The sequence below is a fragment of the Elaeis guineensis genome, chromosome 3 (genome assembly GCF_000442705.2).
Source record: "Elaeis guineensis isolate ETL-2024a chromosome 3, EG11, whole genome shotgun sequence".
NCBI classification, from domain to species: Eukaryota; Viridiplantae; Streptophyta; class Magnoliopsida; order Arecales; family Arecaceae; genus Elaeis; species Elaeis guineensis.
The window spans coordinates 48,805,084-48,815,594 of record NC_025995.2 but is presented as its reverse complement, the minus strand read 5'-3'; the positions used below and the strand labels follow the sequence as shown (position 1 = coordinate 48,815,594).

The following is a 10,511-nucleotide window of genomic DNA, read 5'->3' as shown; positions in this document are numbered from 1 at the left end:
TGTTTTGGATAAACTAGCACTTTCTATGGAGAGGATGGCTAATCTTATAAGCCACTTATGTGAGACATTAATACAAGGATGTGAGTGCTCATTAGAGAATGAGTTCACTGAATTAATCCGACTTAAGAAATATCTTATAGAATCTACTTACCTGTCAAAAGATGTTTTCTTATAGTAGGAGTTGTTCATGTAATCCTTTGATCTAAGACTACCATAGTACCTTGTATACATGAATCTATATTTTGGTTCATACTCATTCATGACTTAGTCATATACAGAGTGATCTGGATATGGTGGAATGTGTATGAAGATTGTAAATAGATCAACATGAAATCGATCACTCTTGATAAGAGGAGATCGCATCCTACTTACTCTGATCGATTGATGATTCAAAAAGTCTTTGATCAAAGCAGAATAAAAACTAAATTTTTTTTTAATATTTTATTAATCAAATCATCATTAAAGATCAAGAAAAATATGAATAAGATATTGGATTTGACATCATTCCATATCCAGAGTCATATTCGGGATGTAGGGAGATCGCAGGATTGAATTGCACGGTAACTTTCTACTGAAAAATATTTTTGATATTTTTATCAACATTTCATATCTTTTAGGTAGACATGATACATTGTTAAATATCAATCTTGTCTTATAGGTTTGATCAAATTAAAGAGTTTAATTCGATCGTCAATTAGAAAGAATTTTAATTGTTGAAATCGAGTTAGCTCGATTGGATCTAGATCGGTTAGATTAAATTCTAATCAAATCAAATCGACTTGCACTCAGATCTACTACTGGCTAGATATAGAACTCAATAGGTCACCCATAAAAAAAATTGATCAAGGGTCTAATTGGATAAGATCATATTTGCAAAATAGACATGCTAGCATATATTGCAAATCCTAACTCCTTGTTTCGAATTGGATTCAAAATTGACTCCAGATTGGACTAATTAAATTTAAATTAATTCAAACTAATTTTGAGTTTGAATTGGATCAACTCTTGACTACATGTACCAGAGATTTAGAGCCAAGTAACTAGGTCCCCACACATCAAGAATTTTTCTTGCGCATGGGATTCAATTTTGTGCGCAAGACATGAGTTGGCATCCCATGAGATGGGATGCCCTTTCCTCAATGTTATCCAATTGTTCCATGATCAAAAAAATTCTTGAAGAATCTTGAGTTAATTTTGAGCATAGAGGAGTCCTTTTATGGCTTAATCACCTTTTGGTTTAATCATGAAAATTGGTTGAAGTATAAAAACTAGCCTAATCTATCCATGAGCCTAACCAAGAGTCTATCTTGCTAAGGACTCTAATCCAATTGTCACGCTACCTTTTAATCTCAAATTTTTTTCACACCATTAGCAAGTTAGCACCTACAATTTGGTCCATTGGATGGGCAAAGTGCACTGATGTGTGGTGGAAAAAAAATATGCTAAGAAAAGCTGCACGATGCATCAAAGAATCATCAAGAAAAAATATTCCGAAGAGTCCTTTTGCGTGAAGCATCTCTCAAATTTTTTTCTGATGCTTGCCATGATTTTTCTCCTGAAGAGTTCTTTTGTGCGAAGCATCTCTCAGATTTTTTTTCGATGCTTGCCATGTGTCATGAGATTTCTGATATGCATGAGATTTTATAATGGGGTGTGAGAATTTTTGATGGATGCAAGATATGGCGTGGAGAGGGCGCGAGACAAATTTAAAGGCATCCCATTGCTAACTATTTAAAGGGGGTGCACTGGAGGATTTATTTCATTTAGAATTTCATTCCTATTTCTACTTTCTTACATACTCTCCCTTTTATCCAATTAGTTTCTTTTTTCTCTTGTTAGGACAAGTCCAAAAATAGTAAGGACAAGTCCGATTTTAGGACAAGAGCCTAGAGAGAGATTTAAAGAAGACAAAGAGAGAGGAAAGGTAGGGATAGGAAGGGTAGGAGGATAGGAAGAAGGTCTTGAGGTCCTGTCCAAGAAAATTCTCAGAGTAAGAATTTTAGAGGAGGAATCATCCTAAGGAGTTGGTATCCTAATCATAGCCCTGTGTGGATCACTGTTGGAGGGCGAATGTTTGGGCACCTGGTGGAGGTTCTGCCGGATTTTGGAATAAGCGTTCCAGATATGAAGGAAAAACCACCTTTTTTCTTATAGGATCTTCCAGATTTCATCAAATTTAGGATGGAATAATTAAAAATAAAAATTATTCTATATTTATTTTAGATCTAAATCTCTAGATCTAATTTTATTATCTTATATTAATTCTAAAATAAATCTAAAATATGAGAAAACTTGAAATACCTCAAGGATAATCTGATTACCCTGTAGATGATCGCAGCAAGCCTGAGGTTCTTATTTAGCCACGTAATCGCCTGACCTCTACCAGTATCCAATTAGGTAGGATCTAGATTGTATTCTCCTCATGAATCTCTGCTCCAAAAATTAGAACAAAATCTGATTAGGAAGATCTTCAAAAGTCTTCCTGAAGTTGGAGCAGCAGCTTGTCGAAGAACTCCTGCAGCCTTCCTATTCAAGACGTCACCACGCCTTGATCCTTCACCAGATGGATGCCCAACCTCTTAGGTATGAAGAGGAGAGAGAGAGCACCAGGAAGGACATGGAGAAGAGGAGGGGTGGCTGGCTTTTGCTGGGTAGGGGGCAGAATCTCTTTAACCCTAGGTGCAGACAGGGTTTATATAGACCCAGCTGCACTGTGTAGTGCCACATCATTCAACCAATCAAAAAATTCTATTTAATCTAAAAAAAATTGATTAATGGAGTGATGTCATCTGATCATATCAGATAAGAACCCCCACCCTCTCTCCTATGTTGGTGCCAACATTGGATAAGCACAATCATGTTGGCGCCAAAGTGTCCATGTTGATCAAGACTCTCCATCCTTATCCACTTGGGGTGCCCACTTAATCCAATTGGGATCACGCCATAATCTGATTATGGCACCCAATTTAATGTGGATTTGGCATGTGGATACTCCATAAAATTCCTTCAATAATCTCTTACCAAGTGGCCTTCAGTTTAAGACCCATATATCAACATTTGACAGATGTCCTAAAATGAAAATAGCAGGTGTCAGAAATTAGCAGGTGTTGTCTTAAATTCATCTCATGAATTAAGACAAATATTTTCTAAGTTGGACAAGCTTCATTTAGACTAACAAAAACCTTCTCAAGGTTCTCTAGGTGAGTCAAATCATATTTGGCTCAGTCGAAATGAAAAAATTACACGAGGAGAAAGTTAGGCTCAATCGTGTGCTAGCACGATTTCCTTGAACCTAATTGGATCTAATCCAAATCAATTGGGCTAGCCTAATTGATGACATCCAAATCCTAACCCTTGTTAGTATGATCCAGTTAGATTCAATTCTGTATGGTAATGAGACATGTCGTGATCTCATCATCGACATCATCGAAACTCCTTTCGATGGACCAGAACTCTTCTGATTCAAACAATTAGAATGATCGATCATCAAGATCATTCTAATTGCTTCCAAAATCCATTAGTGACACCTAACAGTATATAGTGGCAACCCATCAGAACTGAAGATGAATCTCTCAGTACAGCTACCTGTGTGATTGAGTTCCTCTATCATGAGTCCCGACTAAATTAGGGTTAAGGTGAACTCATCAAACCCAACATCAATCATATGAGTTAATCGATTGATTCGAGTCTGATGTGAAATCCCAATGAAAAATTCTTTTCATTATTTCACTCTGCCATGGCTATGGGCTTAAGGACTCAATCTTTCGATCATCATAGAACTACTCCTCTCATTTACCCAGGTTGACAGATCCCATCTTGGTGCGATCTAGTTCCTACAATGAATATGCTCCAGCCAACATACACCTCAAGGTTCTGAATGGCTAGAAGACCAAGTTATAATGTAGTCAAACTATAACACACTCAAGGTGAACTGTCGATGCACCTCAGATCAAAAAACTAGATACACAACTGCAGCATCGAGCTAGTCATCGACGAGAAGGTAGACTTCCTTATGACTGCTCGAGATGGTCACGCTCAATACTCTCATTCTCAATGAATACCTGTACTCTCACTTCGGTATCTCCACACTGTAGACTCAAGACACATCTATCCTAAGAAAGTGATCGTATACCAACTTTCTGGATCGATCACCATCCTCGTGATGATCCTATGGTCAGGAGCTGTTTATGAGTTAGTTATGTAAATTCATGCCTTAAATTTTCAACTCTTGAAAATATGAATTGACATTCTTACTAACTCAAAGGATGTATCACAGACACAATGTACACAATGTGATAGAAGAATAACCCATTTATTGATTTATAGTCAAAATTATAAATTTGCTCTTAGATTTGTATAGGAATGTGTCAGCCAATCTGGCATCTAGGGCACACATCTCACAAATTCCCACTTGACCTAATGCCAATTGGCTACATATCTAAGTCCCATCTTCTCAAGGTGGGCTTCGATCTTCTGCTGGCCTAATGGCTTTGTTAGTGGGTTTGCCACATTGTTTGTGGAGTCGACTCTCTTAACCTTGACATAACCTTTTTCGAGATAATCATGGATCAGATGGAATCGCCGCTCTATATGCTTGGACTTCTGGTGAGACCTTGGCTCTTTAGCTAGGGCTATGGCACCATTATTGTCGCAGTAAAGAGGAATGGCATCCGATAACATCACTCTAAGCTCCACGACAAACTTCTTATACCAGAATGCCTCCTTCGTAGCTTTCGATGCAGCAATATACTCTGCCTCCATGGTGGAATCTGCAATCACTGTCTGCTTGAAACTCTTCCAGCTGACTGCACCATCATTGCAAATGAACAGACTCCCAGATGTCGACTTTCGATTATCTATATCAGACATAAAGTTTGAGTCTGTACATCTCTAAATCTGGAGTTCTCCATTTTCAAAGACTAGAAACATATCCTTAGTCCTTCTCAAGTACTTAAGGATACATTTCACAGAAGTCCAGTGCTCTTCGCCTGGATTCGACTGATATCTGCTTGTGACACTCATAGCAAGGGCTATATCAAGTCGTGTACATAGTATGGCATACATGAGGCTCCCTATTGCCGAAGCATAAGAAATTTTGCTAATGCATTCAATCTCCTCAGGTGTGCTAGGGCACATCTTCTTGGAGAGATGAATGCCATGTCTAAAAGGTACTAAATCTTTTTTGGAGTTTTCTATACTAAACCTTTTTAGCACCTCCTCTATGTACATCTTCTGTGAAAGTCCCAGCATCCTATTTGGTCTATCTCTATAGACCTCAATACCCAGTATAAAGGATGTCTCTCCTAGATCTTTCATAGAGAACTCCTTAGACAACCATACTTTGATTGAGGTCAACATGGGAATGTCATTTCCAATTAGGAGGATGTCATCTACGTACAATACGAGGAAGACAACTGTGCTCTCATTGACCTTTTTGAACACACATGGTTCCTCCTCGTTCTTGATGAAATCAAATATTTTGATCACATCATTGAAATGAGTATTCCAGCTTCGAGATGCTTGCTTAAGTTCATAAATGGACCTTTGCAGCTTGTAGACCATGTGATCATCATCACTGGATGTGAAGCCAAGTGGCTATTCCATATAGATATCTTCCTCAAGATGTCCATTTAAGAACACCGTTTTCACATCCATCTGCCATATTTCATAATTGAAATAGGCTGCAATAGCAAGCAATGTGCGGATGGATTTTAGCATGGCTACGGGCGAGAAGGTATCCTGATAGTCAATACCTTCGTGCTGACTATAACCTTTCGCCACGAGCCTAGCCTTGAATGTCTCTACATTCCTATCTGTATCTATCTTTCTCTTGAAGATCCATTTACACCCAATAGGTACAATACCTTCAGGTGGATCTACCAAGGTCCAGACTTAGTTTGAGTGCATCGAGTTAATTTTTGATCTCATTGCCTCTAACCATTTTTCAGAGTCGATATCTGATATCACCTCATCATAGATCTTGGGATCATCACCATGAGCCCATTTTTTATGAGGAACATTTTCTCTATATCTTCTTGTGTAGTACCTAAGTACCTTTCAGGAGGATGAAAAACTCTAATCGATTTATGAGGTGAAAGAGGTTGTGTTAGGACTGGTTCTGATTGATTTGGTTCCTCAGGTTCTTTAGCTCATTGCTCTTAGGAGATATTCTCCTTGAGCTTAATTATTCTTCCTATGCCACCATCTTGAATAAACTATTTTTCAAGAAAAATAGTATTTTGACTCACAATCACATTGTGATCTTCTGAAATATAAAAATAGTATCTTAATGACTCTTTAGGATATCCTATGAATCGAGCTCTAAAAGATCTGAACTCTAACTTGTCTGCCTGCTGTCTCTTGACATGAGCCAGACAATCCTAAATTTTGAGATGACTCAGACTTGATTTCTTACAATGCCATATCTCATACGGTATGGTAGGAATGATTTTAGAGAAAACCCTATTTAATACGTATATTGCTGTCATGAGATAATATCCTCAAAAAAACTCAGGGAGGTCCATGAAGCTCATCATGGAATGGACCATATCTAATAGGGTCCAGTTTCTCTATTCTGAAACCCCATTGAGTTGTGGCGTTCCAGGTGGAGTCCATTGAGAGACTATGCCATTGTCCTTAAGATAGTCTAGGAACTCCTGACTAAGGTATTTACCTCCTCGATCTGATCGAAGAACCTTATTGAGCTTTCCTGTTTGTTTTTCTACTTCATGTCTGAATTCTTTGAACCTTTCAAAGACTTCAGACTTGTGTTTCATTAGAAACACATATCCGTACCTAGACATATCATCGATGAAGGTAATCAAGTAGACATAGTTGCCTCTAGCTGACACATCAAATGGACCACACACATCCGTATGTACTAGGGCAAGTAGGTCTGTGGCCCTTTCCCCATGTCCTACAAAAGGGAGCTTGATCATTTTGCCTTGAAGGCATGATTAACAAACTGGATATGGCTCGAAAGTCAACGGACTCAACAGTCCGAATTTTTCCAATTTGTTAACCCTGTCTTCCGCTATATGACCTAGCCTTAGGTGCCACAGATACCTGTCATTTAGACTATCTCTAGGCCTTTTAATTCCTATGGCATTCACATTTTGCTCGATATTAAATACAGATACATCAATATGTAGCTGATAGAGACCACTAATAAGAAAATTATTTGCAACTTTATTATTTTCATAAAATATATTACAATGGTCCTTATGAAAGCTAATTGTTAAAAAAAAAAATAGTGGATAATAAGGGGACTAAATTGCAAGAAGATAATAAACCTCTCTCACATTAAGTTAGAGGATTTAAAGAGTAAAGTGGAGAGTTGGTGAAAGAAAAGCTCTTAAAATTTTTTTAGTTAATACTCAGCCACTAATTGGGTCAAATTGATAATCCAACGAAGTATCTCTTTAATGGTTTGACTAGGTATCATCTACCTTTTGGGATGCCTAACCTAACTTTTTATTCAAGATCGAGTCGGTACACAATGCTGATATATCTATTTTACTCGAGGATGAGCAAAATTCAAGTTGGGGGGTGTGTTAAACAGTTAATTTAAGTCATTTAAAGAAGAAAATTATATTTAATTTATTTTATTTATTAAAAATTTGATGCTTCTTTTTATATTTTATAGGAAAGGTGATCGTCGATACAAAGAGTCCGATTCGCAGATCAAAAAGACTCAAGTTTGAAGAAAATTGGACTTAAAATAAAATTAAAATAAAAGAAGGATGCATACGATATTATAGAAAATGAAGATACTATGCAAGGAACCCAAAAAGGATATAGGCATCATTTTAAAGAAACAAAAGTTTCTTTTTGTAATCAAAAAGGAGCGTAAGTAGTTTCCTAATAGCTAACGGGTTCGTGAAAGAAGATTGCGGGCGCGCGGCATTGCGGGTGCGCGTTATGGCGGGTTCGCGGGGAGTTTGTGCTAGCGGACACAGTGACGAATAGACAGACGCTCGTGATAGCAGATGGATCTAAAAATTAAAGGAAAAAAATCTAATACTTGGAAATACTTCAAGAGGAAGAATTTGTATTTTCTTTATCTGCTTGTGATCTTTCCATCTCATCCATCCATTTTTTAGTCCTTAGTATTTTTTTTAGTCCCACATCTGAAAACCATATAAAAACTCCTCCCTCCTAACACCTATAAAAAGGCTCTTGTACTCCCATTTGAGGATCATCCCAGAAATTTTTCTAGAGCCTTGCATAGAGGAAGAGAAAGGGACTACTCCATAAGCAGCTACGCTAGCAGTCTCGGGAGTGGAGAAGAAATTTTGTAATGACACAGAGTGGGTTTATTGTTCTAAACTTTCTTGTATTTCTTTATATGCAATAAAGATTATGCTTTTTATTTAAATCATCATGAGTTTTTTATTTGCTCTCTTTCATATGCTTTTATTTATGCTTTCTTGTTAGATTAATATTAGGAACAACTTTTACTTTCCAGAGACGTGCCGTGATCTACGGGTACGGGGCGTGCCGAGGAAAGAAGAGTTGTTTACCTAGTACTTTTCGAAGACGGGCCATGATCTACGGGTACGGGGTGTGCCAAGGAAAGATAGGTATTTTTTCTAAGATTAATCGTATCTATTTAATTAAAATAAAAAAGAGATACAACTCTACTAGTGCAAAATTAATTTAAAACTCCCGAGCTCTTTATTTTTTAATTACATCAATTTTAAGATAATTTATTTTCTAAATCAAAACAATGCTTCTTTCTTTTATTTTGCAATCTCAACTTAACCCAAGGTCTCTGAGGATACGATCTCGACTCATCCTACCTACGTAGTGAGTAGAGTTATTTTTGGTGCTATCAACGACTACGCATCAAATTTTGGCACCGTTGCCAGAGATCTTGGCATGGTTGAATTAAAAAAAAAAACCACTGACATTTCATAACACTTTACTAAAATAGCATAACCTCAAATATAAAAATTTCTAAATTAATTGGATACCTTGTTTCTTTGCATTGCATCTCCATAATTAACTTTAAGGGTGCAACCCAATAACTAAGATAAGGTAGAGATTTGATCACCCTTCCTTGGCCCACAAATCACTCCCTTGCATTTGCATAACCTAGACCTTAATCTAAAATTAATTAGACATTGACCCCTAAGGATTTCGAGCTCATTAGGACAAGTGACCCTGAGAGTTGAACCAGGTTAGACTTGGTCAGCTAGCTGGTGTCTAGGCAAGTGGTTTGCGGGACGACTGGGCCCGAAGGAAGGTGGTTTTTAATTGGTTCCATTCGTTGACCTAGCCAATTTAATTGGTGTCTTAGGAAAGCAACGGGGGGACTCCCACCGACCTTACACTTATCTGGCCAGTTGGTTGGTCAAGCTCTGACTTGGAGGGCTTGAAGGCTAACTATAGTTAGGAGCTGTCTAGAACTAGGGTAACTTTAGGATAGAGAGTCCACTGCATGCTAACTTGATTGTAATTAAAATCTAACCACAACTAATTCTTCTATTAGTTTTAGGACTTCTTAGGATCTCTTCTTTAGAACTCTTTTCTCTCTTCTCCTCTCCTCTTAATAATAAAAAAAAAATAATCTTTAACAGACTAGGATAGTCCTACATAGACCTTTTAGTTGCATGTTAGGTCGACGATCACTAAAACCCGACTTGCAACCATTAGACGAAGAATTAGAAAAAACTCTTAGGACTATCCAAGTTAGAAACATGGCTGCACCTGGTGAGGCTAATCCTCCACACTCGTTGAGAGAATATTTCACTCCATCCTCGTACACCTACTCTCCATGCATTCAAGCACCTCCAGTAGAAGCTACCCAATATGAGATTAAGTCTAGCATTATTCAAATATTGCCATCATTCTATGGACTTAGTAACGAGGACCCATACAAACACTTGGATGAATTTCTTAAAATTTATTCCACAGTAAAAATCCAAAACTTCTCCGATGATGACCTTAGGTTGAAACTGTTCCCTTTCTCACTTAAAGACAAAGCCAAGCATTGGTTAAACTCCTTAGACTCTATAACCATTTCAACTTGGGATCATCTTCAGAGAGAATTTCTCAAGAAATACTTTTCAATTGAAAAAATAAATCAAATTAGAAAAGCTATTACTAATTTTTTTCAATTAGAGGGTGAACTTTTTCATGAGACATGGGAAAGGTTAAGGGACCTCATTCATAAATATCCACACCATGCTGTCCCTAAATGGCAACTTTGTCAGTATTTTTATGATGGTCTATCGGAGAAACACTGACAAATGATTGATGCATCATGTGGTGGGACATTCATACTAAAGAGTGAGGATGAAGCCTGGCAGCTCTTTGAAATACTTAGTGAGAATTTTCTACATCATATGTCTGCCACCTCTAGAGAACAATCCATGCTTCAACAAAAAAGAAGTGGAATTTATCAGATTGAAAATGTCATGGATATCCACAGTAAGGTAGATGAATTGTCCTAAAAATTAGATCGTCTTCTAAATACTGGACAATCTCCGATTCCACCTAACCCAATC

General features: G+C 37.4%; 1 non-coding gene across 1 annotated transcript; it reads right to left on the bottom strand.

Moving 5' to 3' along the window:
• Positions 1-10,089: 10,089 nt before the first annotated feature.
• On the bottom strand, positions 10,090-10,195 carry LOC140856820 (small nucleolar RNA R71). Its single transcript, XR_012140420.1, has one exon. It is a non-coding gene; the product is annotated as a small nucleolar RNA R71 (small nucleolar RNA).
• Between the last annotated feature and the right edge of the window lie 316 nt (positions 10,196-10,511).